A 16,640-nucleotide genomic window follows, 5' to 3' on the forward strand; every position below is an offset into this window, starting at 1 on the left:
AGGATGAGCTCTGACTCAGATACTGAAATACCCTGTCTCTTCGTGTAACCTCTTTTTCCCTCTCACAGCCATGCCTGCAATGAGTATAAGCCTGACAACAACAGTGTTTTTAAGGGAGCTTCAAGGCGCCCAAGAGGAGCTTTCAAGGTGGGAAAACAAGGCCAGTCCCATCAGGCACCATCTCCAGGGTGACACGCAGCGTGCCTCTGGGTACTGGCAGGTCAAAAGAGACCTAGCTACCTCCCTGGCTCTTCCCTTACTCCACTTTTCTACATAAGGTGCTCTGCGTGTAGCGAACTGCTTAGATGAAAGACTGCCCTAGGACTCCTAGAGTCCTGTGCCTCTCCCCAAAGCCTGAAGTGTTACACACAAAACTGTGCTGTGGCGGAAGTTGCAACGCAAGCTGCCTTTCTCCTAGAGATACGGTGACTCCAGGTATGAGGTCCTAGAAGGACTGGGAAGCAGAGAGTTTTTCTCAGTACCGCCTAGACTAGGGCAACGAGGACGATTTCCATGGTATGCTGGACTTGCTAGGACCGTGTTCATGAAGCCGTTGGTGAGCTGGGGATATCTAGCTCGCCCAAGGAAGAGTGCAGCGTGTGACTCTTCACTCGACCTCCGCAGGGCCACCCTGAATGGCCTACGGGTCTGAGTGTGGCCCAGCAAGCCCAGCAAGCCCAGGGGAGCCTGGGGGTACTCAGGGTCCCTGTACGGAAACGAGTGCTGCCGCGAGGGGTCTACGAGTCCTGAAAAGCTTCCTAGCGTTCAAGTAAAGCAGAAGAGTGACTAAGGCCTCCTGGAAGCTGCTGCACGCCTACTCCGCTGCATGGCATATCAGGGCCCTCCTTCGAAGCTAGGCCTCACTTTGAGTTTCCCTTTAGCTAGAGAACAGGACAGGATGAGCGCTGAATCAGAAACTGGACTACGTGTTTCTTCGTGAAACCTCTTTTCCCCTCTCCCAGCCATGCCTGTCGTGAGTATAAGCCCGACACCAACAGTGTTTTTCAGTTAGCTTCTAGGCGCATGAAAGGGGCTTTCATGACGGGACAACAAGGCTAGCCCCATCAGGTCCTGTTTCCAGATTGACACGCAGCAGAAGTATCTGTGGTTTCTAAGAGGTCAAAAGAGACCTAGCTCCTCACTGGGTCCTTGGAGAATCAACTTTTCTATGCAGGGTGCTCTGCGTGTAGCCAACTGCCTAAATGAAAGAATTCCCTAGGTGTCCTGGGCTCCTGGGCATCTTCCGAAAGCCTGCGGCGTTACACCCGAAAGTGTGCTCTAGTTGCACTTGGACCACAAGCCGACTTTCTCCTAGAGGTTGGTTGACTTCAGCTAGGAGCCGGTAGAAGGAATTGTAAGCAAAGAGTTTTTCTCAGTACAGCTCGGACTAGTGTAAGCAGGCAGACTTGCATGGCCTGCTGCACCTACTACAACCGTGTTCCTGAGGCTGTTGGTGAGCTGAGGCAATCGAGCTCCCCCGAGGGAGCGTGCATCATGCTGCCCTTCACTCGGCACAGACACGGGTACTCCGAAGGGTCTACGTGTCTGAATGTTGATCTTCAACTCAGGAGAGCCTGGGGGTACTCAGTGTGCTTGTACGGAAACGGGTGCAGACGCAAGGAAGCAGGCGTCCTGAGAAGATTAGTACCGTTAAACTAATGCAGAAGTGCGACTAAGGCCTCATGGAAGCTGCGCACTCCTACCCTGCTGCATGGCATATCAGGGCCCTCCTTCGAAGCTAGGCCTCACTTTGAGATTCCCTTTAGCTAGAGAACAGGACAGGATGAACTCTGACCGAGAAACTGGGATACCCGGTTTCTTCGTAAAACCATTTTTTCCCTCTCACAGCCATGCCTGCCGTGAGCATAAGTCTGACAACCACAGTGTTTTTAAGGGAGCTTCAAGGCGCATAAGAGGAGCTTTCAAGGTGGGGAAACAAGGCCAGTCCCATCAGGCACCATCTCCAGGGTGACACGCAGTGTAAAAGTCCGTGGATTCTTGCAGCTCAGCAGAGACCTAGCTACCTCCCTGGCTGTTCCCTGATTCAACTTATCTACACAGGGGGCTCTGCTTTAACGAACTGCCTAGACGAAAGAGTGCCCTAGGACTCCTAGGGTCCTGTGCCTCTCCCTAAAGCCTGAAGTATTACACACAAAACTGTGCTGTAGAGGAAGTTGCAATGCAAGCCTCCTTTCTCCTTGAGATACGGTGACTTCAGGTATGAGGTCCTAGAAGGACTTGGAAGCAGAGAGTTTTCCTCAGTACAGCTCAGACTAGGGCAACGAGGACGACTTCCATGGTATGCTGAACTTTCTACTACCGTGTTCATGAAACCTTTCGATAGCTGGGGATATCTAGCTCCCCCAAGGAAGAGTGCAGCGTGTTCCCCTTCACTAGGTCTAGCCAGTGGCCCCCTGACGGGCCGACGGGCCTGATGGTGGCCCAGCAAGCCCAGGGAAACCTTGGAGTACTCAGTGTCCTTATACGGAAAGGAGTGCTCCGCGAGGGGTCTAGGAGTCCTGAAAAGCTTCCTAGCGTTCAAGTAAAGCAGAAGAGTGACTAAGGCCTCCTGGAAGCTGTTGCACGCCTAGCCCGCTGCATGGCATATCAGGGTCCTCCTTCGAAGCGAGGGCTCACCTTGAGTTTCCCTTTCGCTATAAAACAGGACAGGATGAGCTCTGACTCAGAAACTGAAATACCCTGTCTCTTCGTGTAACCTCTTTTTCCCTCTCACAACCATGCCTGCAATGAGTATAAGCCTGACAACAGCAGTGTTTTAAAGGGAGCTTCAAGGCGTATAAGAGGAGCTTTCAAGGTGGGAAAACAAGGCCAGTCCCATCAGGCACCATCTCCAGGTTGACACGCAGCGTAAGTGTCTCAGGGTACTGGCAGGTCAAAAGAGACCTAGCTACCTCCCTGGCTCTTCCCTTATTCAACTTTTCCACATAAGGTGCTCTGCGTGTAGCGAACTGCTTAGATGAAAGACTGCCCTAGGACTCCTAGGGTCCTGTGCCTCTCCCAAAAGCCTGAAGTGTTACACACAAAACTGTGCTGTGGCGGAAGTTGCAACGCAAGCTGCCTTTCTCCTAGAGATACGGTGACTCCAGGTATGAGGTCCTAGAAGGACTTGGAAGCAGAGAGTTTTTCTCAGTACCGCCTAGACTAGGGCAACGAGGACGATTTCCATGGTATGCTGGACTTGCTAGGACCGTGTTCATGAAGCCGTTGGTGAGCTGGGGATATCTAGCTCGCCCAAGGAAGAGTGCAGCGTGTGACTCTTCACTCGACCTCCGCAGGGCCACCCTGAATGGCCTACGGGTCTGAGGGTGGCCCAGCAAGCCCAGCAAGCCCAGGGGAGCCTGGGGGTACTCAGGGTCCCTGTACGGAAACGAGTGCTGCCGCGAGGGGTCTACGAGTCCTGAAAAGCTTACTAGCGTTCAAGTAAAGCAGAAGAGTGACTAAGGCCTCCTGGAAGCTGTTGCACGCCTAGCCCCCTGCATGGCATATCAGGGTCCTCCTTCGAAGCGAGGGCTCACATTGAGTTTCCCTTTCGCTATAAAACAGGACAGGATGAGCTCTGACTCAGAAACTGAAATACCCTGTCTCTTCGTGTAACCTCTTTTTCCCTCTCACAACCATGCCTGCAATGAGTATAAGCCTGACAACAGCAGTGTTTTAAAGGGAGCTTCAAGGCGTATAAGAGGAGCTTTCAAGGTGGGAAAACAAGGCCAGTCCCATCAGGCACCATCTCCAGGTTGACACGCAGCGTAAGTGTCTCAGGGTACTGGCAGGTCAAAAGAGACCTAGCTACCTCCCTGGCTCTTCCCTTATTCAACTTTTCCACATAAGGTGCTCTGCGTGTAGCGAACTGCTTAGATGAAAGACTGCCCTAGGACTCCTAGGGTCCTGTGCCTCTCCCAAAAGCCTGAAGTGTTACACACAAAACTGTGCTGTAGTGGAGGTTGCAATGCAAGCTGCCTTTCTCTTGCGATACGGTGACTCCGGGTATGAGGTCCTAGAAGGACTTGGAAGCAGAGAGTTTTTCTCAGTACAGCTCAGACTAGGGTAACGAGGACGACTTCCATGGTATGCTGGACTTTCTAGAACCGTGTTCATGAAACCCTTCTGTAGCTGGGGATATCTAGCTCCCCAAATGAAGCGTGCAGCGTGTTACCCTTCACTCGGCCTACCCAGGGGCCCCCAGACGCGCCTACGGGTCTGACTGTGGCCCAGCAAGCCCAGGGAAGCCTTGGAGTACTCAGGTTCTTTGCACGGAAACGAGTGCTGCCGCGAGGGGTCTAGGAGTCCTGAAAACCTTACTGGCGTTCAACTAAACCAAGAGAACGACTAAGGCCTCATGGAAACTGTTGCACGCCCACCCCGCTACATGGCATATCAGGGCCCACCTTCGAAGTGGGGGCTCACTTTGAGTTTCCCTTTAGCTATAAAACAGGACAGGATGAGCTCTGACTCAGATACTGAAATACCCTGTCTCTTCGTGTAACCTCTTTTTCCCTCTCACAGCCATGCCTGCAATGAGTATAAGCCTGACAACAACAGTGTTTTTAAGGGAGCTTCAAGGCGCCCAAGAGGAGCTTTCAAGGTGGGAAAACAAGGCCAGTCCCATCAGGCACCATCTCCAGGGTGACACGCAGCGTGCCTCTGGGTACTGGCAGGTCAAAAGAGACCTAGCTACCTCCCTGGCTCTTCCCTTACTCCACTTTTCTACATAAGGTGCTCTGCGTGTAGCGAACTGCTTAGATGAAAGACTGCCCTAGGACTCCTAGAGTCCTGTGCCTCTCCCCAAAGCCTGAAGTGTTACACACAAAACTGTGCTGTGGCGGAAGTTGCAACGCAAGCTGCCTTTCTCCTAGAGATACGGTGACTCCAGGTATGAGGTCCTAGAAGGACTGGGAAGCAGAGAGTTTTTCTCAGTACCGCCTAGACTAGGGCAACGAGGACGATTTCCATGGTATGCTGGACTTGCTAGGACCGTGTTCATGAAGCCGTTGGTGAGCTGGGGATATCTAGCTCGCCCAAGGAAGAGTGCAGCGTGTGACTCTTCACTCGACCTCCGCAGGGCCACCCTGAATGGCCTACGGGTCTGAGTGTGGCCCAGCAAGCCCAGCAAGCCCAGGGGAGCCTGGGGGTACTCAGGGTCCCTGTACGGAAACGAGTGCTGCCGCGAGGGGTCTACGAGTCCTGAAAAGCTTCCTAGCGTTCAAGTAAAGCAGAAGAGTGACTAAGGCCTCCTGGAAGCTGCTGCACGCCTACTCCGCTGCATGGCATATCAGGGCCCTCCTTCGAAGCTAGGCCTCACTTTGAGTTTCCCTTTAGCTAGAGAACAGGACAGGATGAGCGCTGAATCAGAAACTGGACTACGTGTTTCTTCGTGAAACCTCTTTTCCCCTCTCCCAGCCATGCCTGTCGTGAGTATAAGCCCGACACCAACAGTGTTTTTCAGTTAGCTTCTAGGCGCATGAAAGGGGCTTTCATGACGGGACAACAAGGCTAGCCCCATCAGGTCCTGTTTCCAGATTGACACGCAGCAGAAGTATCTGTGGTTTCTAAGAGGTCAAAAGAGACCTAGCTCCTCACTGGGTCCTTGGAGAATCAACTTTTCTATGCAGGGTGCTCTGCGTGTAGCCAACTGCCTAAATGAAAGAATTCCCTAGGTGTCCTGGGCTCCTGGGCATCTTCCGAAAGCCTGCGGCGTTACACCCGAAAGTGTGCTCTAGTTGCACTTGGACCACAAGCCGACTTTCTCCTAGAGGTTGGTTGACTTCAGCTAGGAGCCGGTAGAAGGAATTGTAAGCAAAGAGTTTTTCTCAGTACAGCTCGGACTAGTGTAAGCAGGCAGACTTGCATGGCCTGCTGCACCTACTACAACCGTGTTCCTGAGGCTGTTGGTGAGCTGAGGCAATCGAGCTCCCCCGAGGGAGCGTGCATCATGCTGCCCTTCACTCGGCACAGACACGGGTACTCCGAAGGGTCTACGTGTCTGAATGTTGATCTTCAACTCAGGAGAGCCTGGGGGTACTCAGTGTGCTTGTACGGAAACGGGTGCAGACGCAAGGAAGCAGGCGTCCTGAGAAGATTAGTACCGTTAAACTAATGCAGAAGTGCGACTAAGGCCTCATGGAAGCTGCGCACTCCTACCCTGCTGCATGGCATATCAGGGCCCTCCTTCGAAGCTAGGCCTCACTTTGAGATTCCCTTTAGCTAGAGAACAGGACAGGATGAACTCTGACCGAGAAACTGGGATACCCGGTTTCTTCGTAAAACCATTTTTTCCCTCTCACAGCCATGCCTGCCGTGAGCATAAGTCTGACAACCACAGTGTTTTTAAGGGAGCTTCAAGGCGCATAAGAGGAGCTTTCAAGGTGGGGAAACAAGGCCAGTCCCATCAGGCACCATCTCCAGGGTGACACGCAGTGTAAAAGTCCGTGGATTCTTGCAGCTCAGCAGAGACCTAGCTACCTCCCTGGCTGTTCCCTGATTCAACTTATCTACACAGGGGGCTCTGCTTTAACGAACTGCCTAGACGAAAGAGTGCCCTAGGACTCCTAGGGTCCTGTGCCTCTCCCTAAAGCCTGAAGTATTACACACAAAACTGTGCTGTAGAGGAAGTTGCAATGCAAGCCTCCTTTCTCCTTGAGATACGGTGACTTCAGGTATGAGGTCCTAGAAGGACTTGGAAGCAGAGAGTTTTCCTCAGTACAGCTCAGACTAGGGCAACGAGGACGACTTCCATGGTATGCTGAACTTTCTACTACCGTGTTCATGAAACCTTTCGATAGCTGGGGATATCTAGCTCCCCCAAGGAAGAGTGCAGCGTGTTCCCCTTCACTAGGTCTAGCCAGTGGCCCCCTGACGGGCCGACGGGCCTGATGGTGGCCCAGCAAGCCCAGGGAAACCTTGGAGTACTCAGTGTCCTTATACGGAAAGGAGTGCTCCGCGAGGGGTCTAGGAGTCCTGAAAAGCTTCCTAGCGTTCAAGTAAAGCAGAAGAGTGACTAAGGCCTCCTGGAAGCTGTTGCACGCCTAGCCCGCTGCATGGCATATCAGGGTCCTCCTTCGAAGCGAGGGCTCACCTTGAGTTTCCCTTTCGCTATAAAACAGGACAGGATGAGCTCTGACTCAGAAACTGAAATACCCTGTCTCTTCGTGTAACCTCTTTTTCCCTCTCACAACCATGCCTGCAATGAGTATAAGCCTGACAACAGCAGTGTTTTAAAGGGAGCTTCAAGGCGTATAAGAGGAGCTTTCAAGGTGGGAAAACAAGGCCAGTCCCATCAGGCACCATCTCCAGGTTGACACGCAGCGTAAGTGTCTCAGGGTACTGGCAGGTCAAAAGAGACCTAGCTACCTCCCTGGCTCTTCCCTTATTCAACTTTTCCACATAAGGTGCTCTGCGTGTAGCGAACTGCTTAGATGAAAGACTGCCCTAGGACTCCTAGGGTCCTGTGCCTCTCCCAAAAGCCTGAAGTGTTACACACAAAACTGTGCTGTAGTGGAGGTTGCAATGCAAGCTGCCTTTCTCTTGCGATACGGTGACTCCGGGTATGAGGTCCTAGAAGGACTTGGAAGCAGAGAGTTTTTCTCAGTACAGCTCAGACTAGGGTAACGAGGACGACTTCCATGGTATGCTGGACTTTCTAGAACCGTGTTCATGAAACCCTTCTGTAGCTGGGGATATCTAGCTCCCCAAATGAAGCGTGCAGCGTGTTACCCTTCACTCGGCCTACCCAGGGGCCCCCAGACGCGCCTACGGGTCTGACTGTGGCCCAGCAAGCCCAGGGAAGCCTTGGAGTACTCAGGTTCTTTGCACGGAAACCAGTGCTGCCGCGAGGGGTCTAGGAGTCCTGAAAACCTTACTGGCGTTCAACTAAACCAAGAGAACGACTAAGGCCTCATGGAAACTGTTGCACGCCCACCCCGCTACATGGCATATCAGGGCCCACCTTCGAAGTGGGGGCTCACTTTGAGTTTCCCTTTAGCTATAAAACAGGACAGGATGAGCTCTGACTCAGATACTGAAATACCCTGTCTCTTCGTGTAACCTCTTTTTCCCTCTCACAGCCATGCCTGCAATGAGTATAAGCCTGACAACAACAGTGTTTTTAAGGGAGCTTCAAGGCGCCCAAGAGGAGCTTTCAAGGTGGGAAAACAAGGCCAGTCCCATCAGGCACCATCTCCAGGGTGACACGCAGCGTGCCTCTGGGTACTGGCAGGTCAAAAGAGACCTAGCTACCTCCCTGGCTCTTCCCTTACTCCACTTTTCTACATAAGGTGCTCTGCGTGTAGCGAACTGCTTAGATGAAAGACTGCCCTAGGACTCCTAGAGTCCTGTGCCTCTCCCCAAAGCCTGAAGTGTTACACACAAAACTGTGCTGTGGCGGAAGTTGCAACGCAAGCTGCCTTTCTCCTAGAGATACGGTGACTCCAGGTATGAGGTCCTAGAAGGACTGGGAAGCAGAGAGTTTTTCTCAGTACCGCCTAGACTAGGGCAACGAGGACGATTTCCATGGTATGCTGGACTTGCTAGGACCGTGTTCATGAAGCCGTTGGTGAGCTGGGGATATCTAGCTCGCCCAAGGAAGAGTGCAGCGTGTGACTCTTCACTCGACCTCCGCAGGGCCACCCTGAATGGCCTACGGGTCTGAGTGTGGCCCAGCAAGCCCAGCAAGCCCAGGGGAGCCTGGGGGTACTCAGGGTCCCTGTACGGAAACGAGTGCTGCCGCGAGGGGTCTACGAGTCCTGAAAAGCTTACTAGCGTTCAAGTAAAGCAGAAGAGTGACTAAGGCCTCCTGGAAGCTGCTGCACGCCTACTCCGCTGCATGGCATATCAGGGCCCTCCTTCGAAGCTAGGCCTCACTTTGAGTTTCCCTTTAGCTAGAGAACAGGACAGGATGAGCGCTGAATCAGAAACTGGACTACGTGTTTCTTCGTGAAACCTCTTTTCCCCTCTCCCAGCCATGCCTGTCGTGAGTATAAGCCCGACACCAACAGTGTTTTTCAGTTAGCTTCTAGGCGCATGAAAGGGGCTTTCATGACGGGACAACAAGGCTAGCCCCATCAGGTCCTGTTTCCAGATTGACACGCAGCAGAAGTATCTGTGGTTTCTAAGAGGTCAAAAGAGACCTAGCTCCTCACTGGGTCCTTGGAGAATCAACTTTTCTATGCAGGGTGCTCTGCGTGTAGCCAACTGCCTAAATGAAAGAATTCCCTAGGTGTCCTGGGCTCCTGGGCATCTTCCGAAAGCCTGCGGCGTTACACCCGAAAGTGTGCTCTAGTTGCACTTGGACCACAAGCCGACTTTCTCCTAGAGGTTGGTTGACTTCAGCTAGGAGCCGGTAGAAGGAATTGTAAGCAAAGAGTTTTTCTCAGTACAGCTCGGACTAGTGTAAGCAGGCAGACTTGCATGGCCTGCTGCACCTACTACAACCGTGTTCCTGAGGCTGTTGGTGAGCTGAGGCAATCGAGCTCCCCCGAGGGAGCGTGCATCATGCTGCCCTTCACTCGGCACAGACACGGGTACTCCGAAGGGTCTACGTGTCTGAATGTTGATCTTCAACTCAGGAGAGCCTGGGGGTACTCAGTGTGCTTGTACGGAAACGGGTGCAGACGCAAGGAAGCAGGCGTCCTGAGAAGATTAGTACCGTTAAACTAATGCAGAAGTGCGACTAAGGCCTCATGGAAGCTGCGCACTCCTACCCTGCTGCATGGCATATCAGGGCCCTCCTTCGAAGCTAGGCCTCACTTTGAGATTCCCTTTAGCTAGAGAACAGGACAGGATGAACTCTGACCGAGAAACTGGGATACCCGGTTTCTTCGTAAAACCATTTTTTCCCTCTCACAGCCATGCCTGCCGTGAGCATAAGTCTGACAACCACAGTGTTTTTAAGGGAGCTTCAAGGCGCATAAGAGGAGCTTTCAAGGTGGGGAAACAAGGCCAGTCCCATCAGGCACCATCTCCAGGGTGACACGCAGTGTAAAAGTCCGTGGATTCTTGCAGCTCAGCAGAGACCTAGCTACCTCCCTGGCTGTTCCCTGATTCAACTTATCTACACAGGGGGCTCTGCTTTAACGAACTGCCTAGACGAAAGAGTGCCCTAGGACTCCTAGGGTCCTGTGCCTCTCCCTAAAGCCTGAAGTATTACACACAAAACTGTGCTGTAGAGGAAGTTGCAATGCAAGCCTCCTTTCTCCTTGAGATACGGTGACTTCAGGTATGAGGTCCTAGAAGGACTTGGAAGCAGAGAGTTTTCCTCAGTACAGCTCAGACTAGGGCAACGAGGACGACTTCCATGGTATGCTGAACTTTCTACTACCGTGTTCATGAAACCTTTCGATAGCTGGGGATATCTAGCTCCCCCAAGGAAGAGTGCAGCGTGTTCCCCTTCACTAGGTCTAGCCAGTGGCCCCCTGACGGGCCGACGGGCCTGATGGTGGCCCAGCAAGCCCAGGGAAACCTTGGAGTACTCAGTGTCCTTATACGGAAAGGAGTGCTCCGCGAGGGGTCTAGGAGTCCTGAAAAGCTTCCTAGCGTTCAAGTAAAGCAGAAGAGTGACTAAGGCCTCCTGGAAGCTGTTGCACGCCTAGCCCGCTGCATGGCATATCAGGGTCCTCCTTCGAAGCGAGGGCTCACCTTGAGTTTCCCTTTCGCTATAAAACAGGACAGGATGAGCTCTGACTCAGAAACTGAAATACCCTGTCTCTTCGTGTAACCTCTTTTTCCCTCTCACAACCATGCCTGCAATGAATATAAGCCTGACAACAGCAGTGTTTTAAAGGGAGCTTCAAGGCGTATAAGAGGAGCTTTCAAGGTGGGAAAACAAGGCCAGTCCCATCAGGCACCATCTCCAGGTTGACACGCAGCGTAAGTGTCTCAGGGTACTGGCAGGTCAAAAGAGACCTAGCTACCTCCCTGGCTCTTCCCTTATTCAACTTTTCCACATAAGGTGCTCTGCGTGTAGCGAACTGCTTAGATGAAAGACTGCCCTAGGACTCCTAGGGTCCTGTGCCTCTCCCAAAAGCCTGAAGTGTTACACACAAAACTGTGCTGTAGTGGAGGTTGCAATGCAAGCTGCCTTTCTCTTGCGATACGGTGACTCCGGGTATGAGGTCCTAGAAGGACTTGGAAGCAGAGAGTTTTTCTCAGTACAGCTCAGACTAGGGTAACGAGGACGACTTCCATGGTATGCTGGACTTTCTAGAACCGTGTTCATGAAACCCTTCTGTAGCTGGGGATATCTAGCTCCCCAAATGAAGCGTGCAGCGTGTTACCCTTCACTCGGCCTACCCAGGGGCCCCCAGACGCGCCTACGGGTCTGACTGTGGCCCAGCAAGCCCAGGGAAGCCTTGGAGTACTCAGGTTCTTTGCACGGAAACGAGTGCTGCCGCGAGGGGTCTAGGAGTCCTGAAAACCTTACTGGCGTTCAACTAAACCAAGAGAACGACTAAGGCCTCATGGAAACTGTTGCACGCCCACCCCGCTACATGGCATATCAGGGCCCACCTTCGAAGTGGGGGCTCACTTTGAGTTTCCCTTTAGCTATAAAACAGGACAGGATGAGCTCTGACTCAGATACTGAAATACCCTGTCTCTTCGTGTAACCTCTTTTTCCCTCTCACAGCCATGCCTGCAATGAGTATAAGCCTGACAACAACAGTGTTTTTAAGGGAGCTTCAAGGCGTATAAGAGGAGCTTTCAAGGTGGGAAAACAAGGCCAGTCCCATCAGGCACCATCTCCAGGGTGACACGCAGCGTGCCTCTGGGTACTGGCAGGTCAAAAGAGACCTAGCTACCTCCCTGGCTCTTCCCTTACTCCACTTTTCTACATAAGGTGCTCTGCGTGTAGCGAACTGCTTAGATGAAAGACTGCCCTAGGACTCCTAGAGTCCTGTGCCTCTCCCCAAAGCCTGAAGTGTTACACACAAAACTGTGCTGTGGCGGAAGTTGCAACGCAAGCTGCCTTTCTCCTAGAGATACGGTGACTCCAGGTATGAGGTCCTAGAAGGACTGGGAAGCAGAGAGTTTTTCTCAGTACCGCCTAGACTAGGGCAACGAGGATGATTTCCATGGTATGCTGGACTTGCTAGGACCGTGTTCATGAAGCCGTTGGTGAGCTGGGGATATCTAGCTCGCCCAAGGAAGAGTGCAGCGTGTGACTCTTCACTCGACCTCCGCAGGGCCACCCTGAATGGCCTACGGGTCTGAGTGTGGCCCAGGAAGCCCAGCAAGCCCAGGGGAGCCTGGGGGTACTCAGGGTCCCTGTACGGAAACGAGTGCTGCCGCGAGGGGTCTACGAGTCCTGAAAAGCTTACTAGCGTTCAAGTAAAGCAGAAGAGTGACTAAGGCCTCCTGGAAGCTGTTGCACGCCTAGCCCGCTGCATGGCATATCAGGGTCCTCCTTCGAAGCGAGGGCTCACCTTGAGTTTCCCTTTCGCTATAAAACAGGACAGGATGAGCTCTGACTCAGAAACTGAAATACCCTGTCTCTTCGTGTAACCTCTTTTTCCCTCTCACAACCATGCCTGCAATGAGTATAAGCCTGACAACAGCAGTGTTTTAAAGGGAGCTTCAAGGCGTATAAGAGGAGCTTTCAAGGTGGGAAAACAAGGCCAGTCCCATCAGGCACCATCTCCAGGTTGACACGCAGCGTAAGTGTCTCAGGGTACTGGCAGGTCAAAAGAGACCTAGCTACCTCCCTGGCTCTTCCCTTATTCAACTTTTCCACATAAGGTGCTCTGCGTGTAGCGAACTGCTTAGATGAAAGACTGCCCTAGGACTCCTAGGGTCCTGTGCCTCTCCCAAAAGCCTGAAGTGTTACACACAAAACTGTGCTGTAGTGGAGGTTGCAATGCAAGCTGCCTTTCTCTTGCGATACGGTGACTCCAGGTATGAGGTCCTAGAAGGACTTGGAAGCAGAGAGTTTTTCTCAGTACAGCTCAGACTAGGGTAACGAGGACGACTTCCATGGTATGCTGGACTTTCTAGAACCGTGTTCATGAAACCCTTCTGTAGCTGGGGATATCTAGCTCCCCAAATGAAGCGTGCAGCGTGTTACCCTTCACTCGGCCTACCCAGGGGCCCCCAGACGCGCCTACGGGTCTGACTGTGGCCCAGCAAGCCCAGGGAAGCCTTGGAGTACTCAGGTTCTTTGTACGGAAACGAGTGCTGCCGCGAGGGGTCTAGGAGTCCTGAAAACCTTACTGGCGTTCAACTAAACCAAGAGAACGACTAAGGCCTCATGGAAACTGTTGCACGCCCACCCCGCTACATGGCATATCAGGGCCCACCTTCGAAGTGGGGGCTCACTTTGAGTTTCCCTTTAGCTATAAAACAGGACAGGATGAGCTCTGACTCAGATACTGAAATACCCTGTCTCTTCGTGTAACCTCTTTTTCCCTCTCACAGCCATGCCTGCAATGAGTATAAGCCTGACAACAACAGTGTTTTTAAGGGAGCTTCAAGGCGCCCAAGAGGAGCTTTCAAGGTGGGAAAACAAGGCCAGTCCCATCAGGCACCATCTCCAGGGTGACACGCAGCGTGCCTCTGGGTACTGGCAGGTCAAAAGAGACCTAGCTACCTCCCTGGCTCTTCCCTTACTCCACTTTTCTACATAAGGTGCTCTGCGTGTAGCGAACTGCTTAGATGAAAGACTGCCCTAGGACTCCTAGAGTCCTGTGCCTCTCCCCAAAGCCTGAAGTGTTACACACAAAACTGTGCTGTGGCGGAAGTTGCAACGCAAGCTGCCTTTCTCCTAGAGATACGGTGACTCCAGGTATGAGGTCCTAGAAGGACTGGGAAGCAGAGAGTTTTTCTCAGTACCGCCTAGACTAGGGCAACGAGGACGATTTCCATGGTATGCTGGACTTGCTAGGACCGTGTTCATGAAGCCGTTGGTGAGCTGGGGATATCTAGCTCGCCCAAGGAAGAGTGCAGCGTGTGACTCTTCACTCGACCTCCGCAGGGCCACCCTGAATGGCCTACGGGTCTGAGTGTGGCCCAGCAAGCCCAGCAAGCCCAGGGGAGCCTGGGGGTACTCAGGGTCCCTGTACGGAAACGAGTGCTGCCGCGAGGGGTCTACGAGTCCTGAAAAGCTTCCTAGCGTTCAAGTAAAGCAGAAGAGTGACTAAGGCCTCCTGGAAGCTGCTGCACGCCTACTCCGCTGCATGGCATATCAGGGCCCTCCTTCGAAGCTAGGCCTCACTTTGAGTTTCCCTTTAGCTAGAGAACAGGACAGGATGAGCGCTGAATCAGAAACTGGACTACGTGTTTCTTCGTGAAACCTCTTTTCCCCTCTCCCAGCCATGCCTGTCGTGAGTATAAGCCCGACACCAACAGTGTTTTTCAGTTAGCTTCTAGGCGCATGAAAGGGGCTTTCATGACGGGACAACAAGGCTAGCCCCATCAGGTCCTGTTTCCAGATTGACACGCAGCAGAAGTATCTGTGGTTTCTAAGAGGTCAAAAGAGACCTAGCTCCTCACTGGGTCCTTGGAGAATCAACTTTTCTATGCAGGGTGCTCTGCGTGTAGCCAACTGCCTAAATGAAAGAATTCCCTAGGTGTCCTGGGCTCCTGGGCATCTTCCGAAAGCCTGCGGCGTTACACCCGAAAGTGTGCTCTAGTTGCACTTGGACCACAAGCCGACTTTCTCCTAGAGGTTGGTTGACTTCAGCTAGGAGCCGGTAGAAGGAATTGTAAGCAAAGAGTTTTTCTCAGTACAGCTCGGACTAGTGTAAGCAGGCAGACTTGCATGGCCTGCTGCACCTACTACAACCGTGTTCCTGAGGCTGTTGGTGAGCTGAGGCAATCGAGCTCCCCCGAGGGAGCGTGCATCATGCTGCCCTTCACTCGGCACAGACACGGGTACTCCGAAGGGTCTACGTGTCTGAATGTTGATCTTCAACTCAGGAGAGCCTGGGGGTACTCAGTGTGCTTGTACGGAAACGGGTGCAGACGCAAGGAAGCAGGCGTCCTGAGAAGATTAGTACCGTTAAACTAATGCAGAAGTGCGACTAAGGCCTCATGGAAGCTGCGCACTCCTACCCTGCTGCATGGCATATCAGGGCCCTCCTTCGAAGCTAGGCCTCACTTTGAGATTCCCTTTAGCTAGAGAACAGGACAGGATGAACTCTGACCGAGAAACTGGGATACCCGGTTTCTTCGTAAAACCATTTTTTCCCTCTCACAGCCATGCCTGCCGTGAGCATAAGTCTGACAACCACAGTGTTTTTAAGGGAGCTTCAAGGCGCATAAGAGGAGCTTTCAAGGTGGGGAAACAAGGCCAGTCCCATCAGGCACCATCTCCAGGGTGACACGCAGTGTAAAAGTCCGTGGATTCTTGCAGCTCAGCAGAGACCTAGCTACCTCCCTGGCTGTTCCCTGATTCAACTTATCTACACAGGGGGCTCTGCTTTAACGAACTGCCTAGACGAAAGAGTGCCCTAGGACTCCTAGGGTCCTGTGCCTCTCCCTAAAGCCTGAAGTATTACACACAAAACTGTGCTGTAGAGGAAGTTGCAATGCAAGCCTCCTTTCTCCTTGAGATACGGTGACTTCAGGTATGAGGTCCTAGAAGGACTTGGAAGCAGAGAGTTTTCCTCAGTACAGCTCAGACTAGGGCAACGAGGACGACTTCCATGGTATGCTGAACTTTCTACTACCGTGTTCATGAAACCTTTCGATAGCTGGGGATATCTAGCTCCCCCAAGGAAGAGTGCAGCGTGTTCCCCTTCACTAGGTCTAGCCAGTGGCCCCCTGACGGGCCGACGGGCCTGATGGTGGCCCAGCAAGCCCAGGGAAACCTTGGAGTACTCAGTGTCCTTATACGGAAAGGAGTGCTCCGCGAGGGGTCTAGGAGTCCTGAAAAGCTTCCTAGCGTTCAAGTAAAGCAGAAGAGTGACTAAGGCCTCCTGGAAGCTGTTGCACGCCTAGCCCGCTGCATGGCATATCAGGGTCCTCCTTCGAAGCGAGGGCTCACCTTGAGTTTCCCTTTCGCTATAAAACAGGACAGGATGAGCTCTGACTCAGAAACTGAAATACCCTGTCTCTTCGTGTAACCTCTTTTTCCCTCTCACAACCATGCCTGCAATGAGTATAAGCCTGACAACAGCAGTGTTTTAAAGGGAGCTTCAAGGCGTATAAGAGGAGCTTTCAAGGTGGGAAAACAAGGCCAGTCCCATCAGGCACCATCTCCAGGGTGACACGCAGCGTAAGTGTCTCAGGGTACTGGCAGGTCAAAAGAGACCTAGCTACCTCCCTGGCTCTTCCCTTATTCAACTTTTCCACATAAGGTGCTCTGCGTGTAGCGAACTGCTTAGATGAAAGACTGCCCTAGGACTCCTAGGGTCCTGTGCCTCTCCCAAAAGCCTGAAGTGTTACACACAAAACTGTGCTGTAGTGGAGGTTGCAATGCAAGCTGCCTTTCTCTTGCGATACGGTGACTCCAGGTATGAGGTCCTAGAAGGACTTGGAAGCAGAGAGTTTTTCTCAGTACAGCTCAGACTAGGGTAACGAGGACGACTTCCATGGTATGCTGGACTTTCTAGAACCGTGTTCATGAAACCCTTCTGTAGCTGGGGATATCTAGCTCCCCAAATGAAGCGTGCAGCGTGTTACCCTTCACTCGG

This window comes from Balaenoptera acutorostrata, chromosome 6, assembly GCF_949987535.1.
Source record: "Balaenoptera acutorostrata chromosome 6, mBalAcu1.1, whole genome shotgun sequence".
NCBI classification, from domain to species: domain Eukaryota; kingdom Metazoa; phylum Chordata; class Mammalia; order Artiodactyla; family Balaenopteridae; genus Balaenoptera; species Balaenoptera acutorostrata.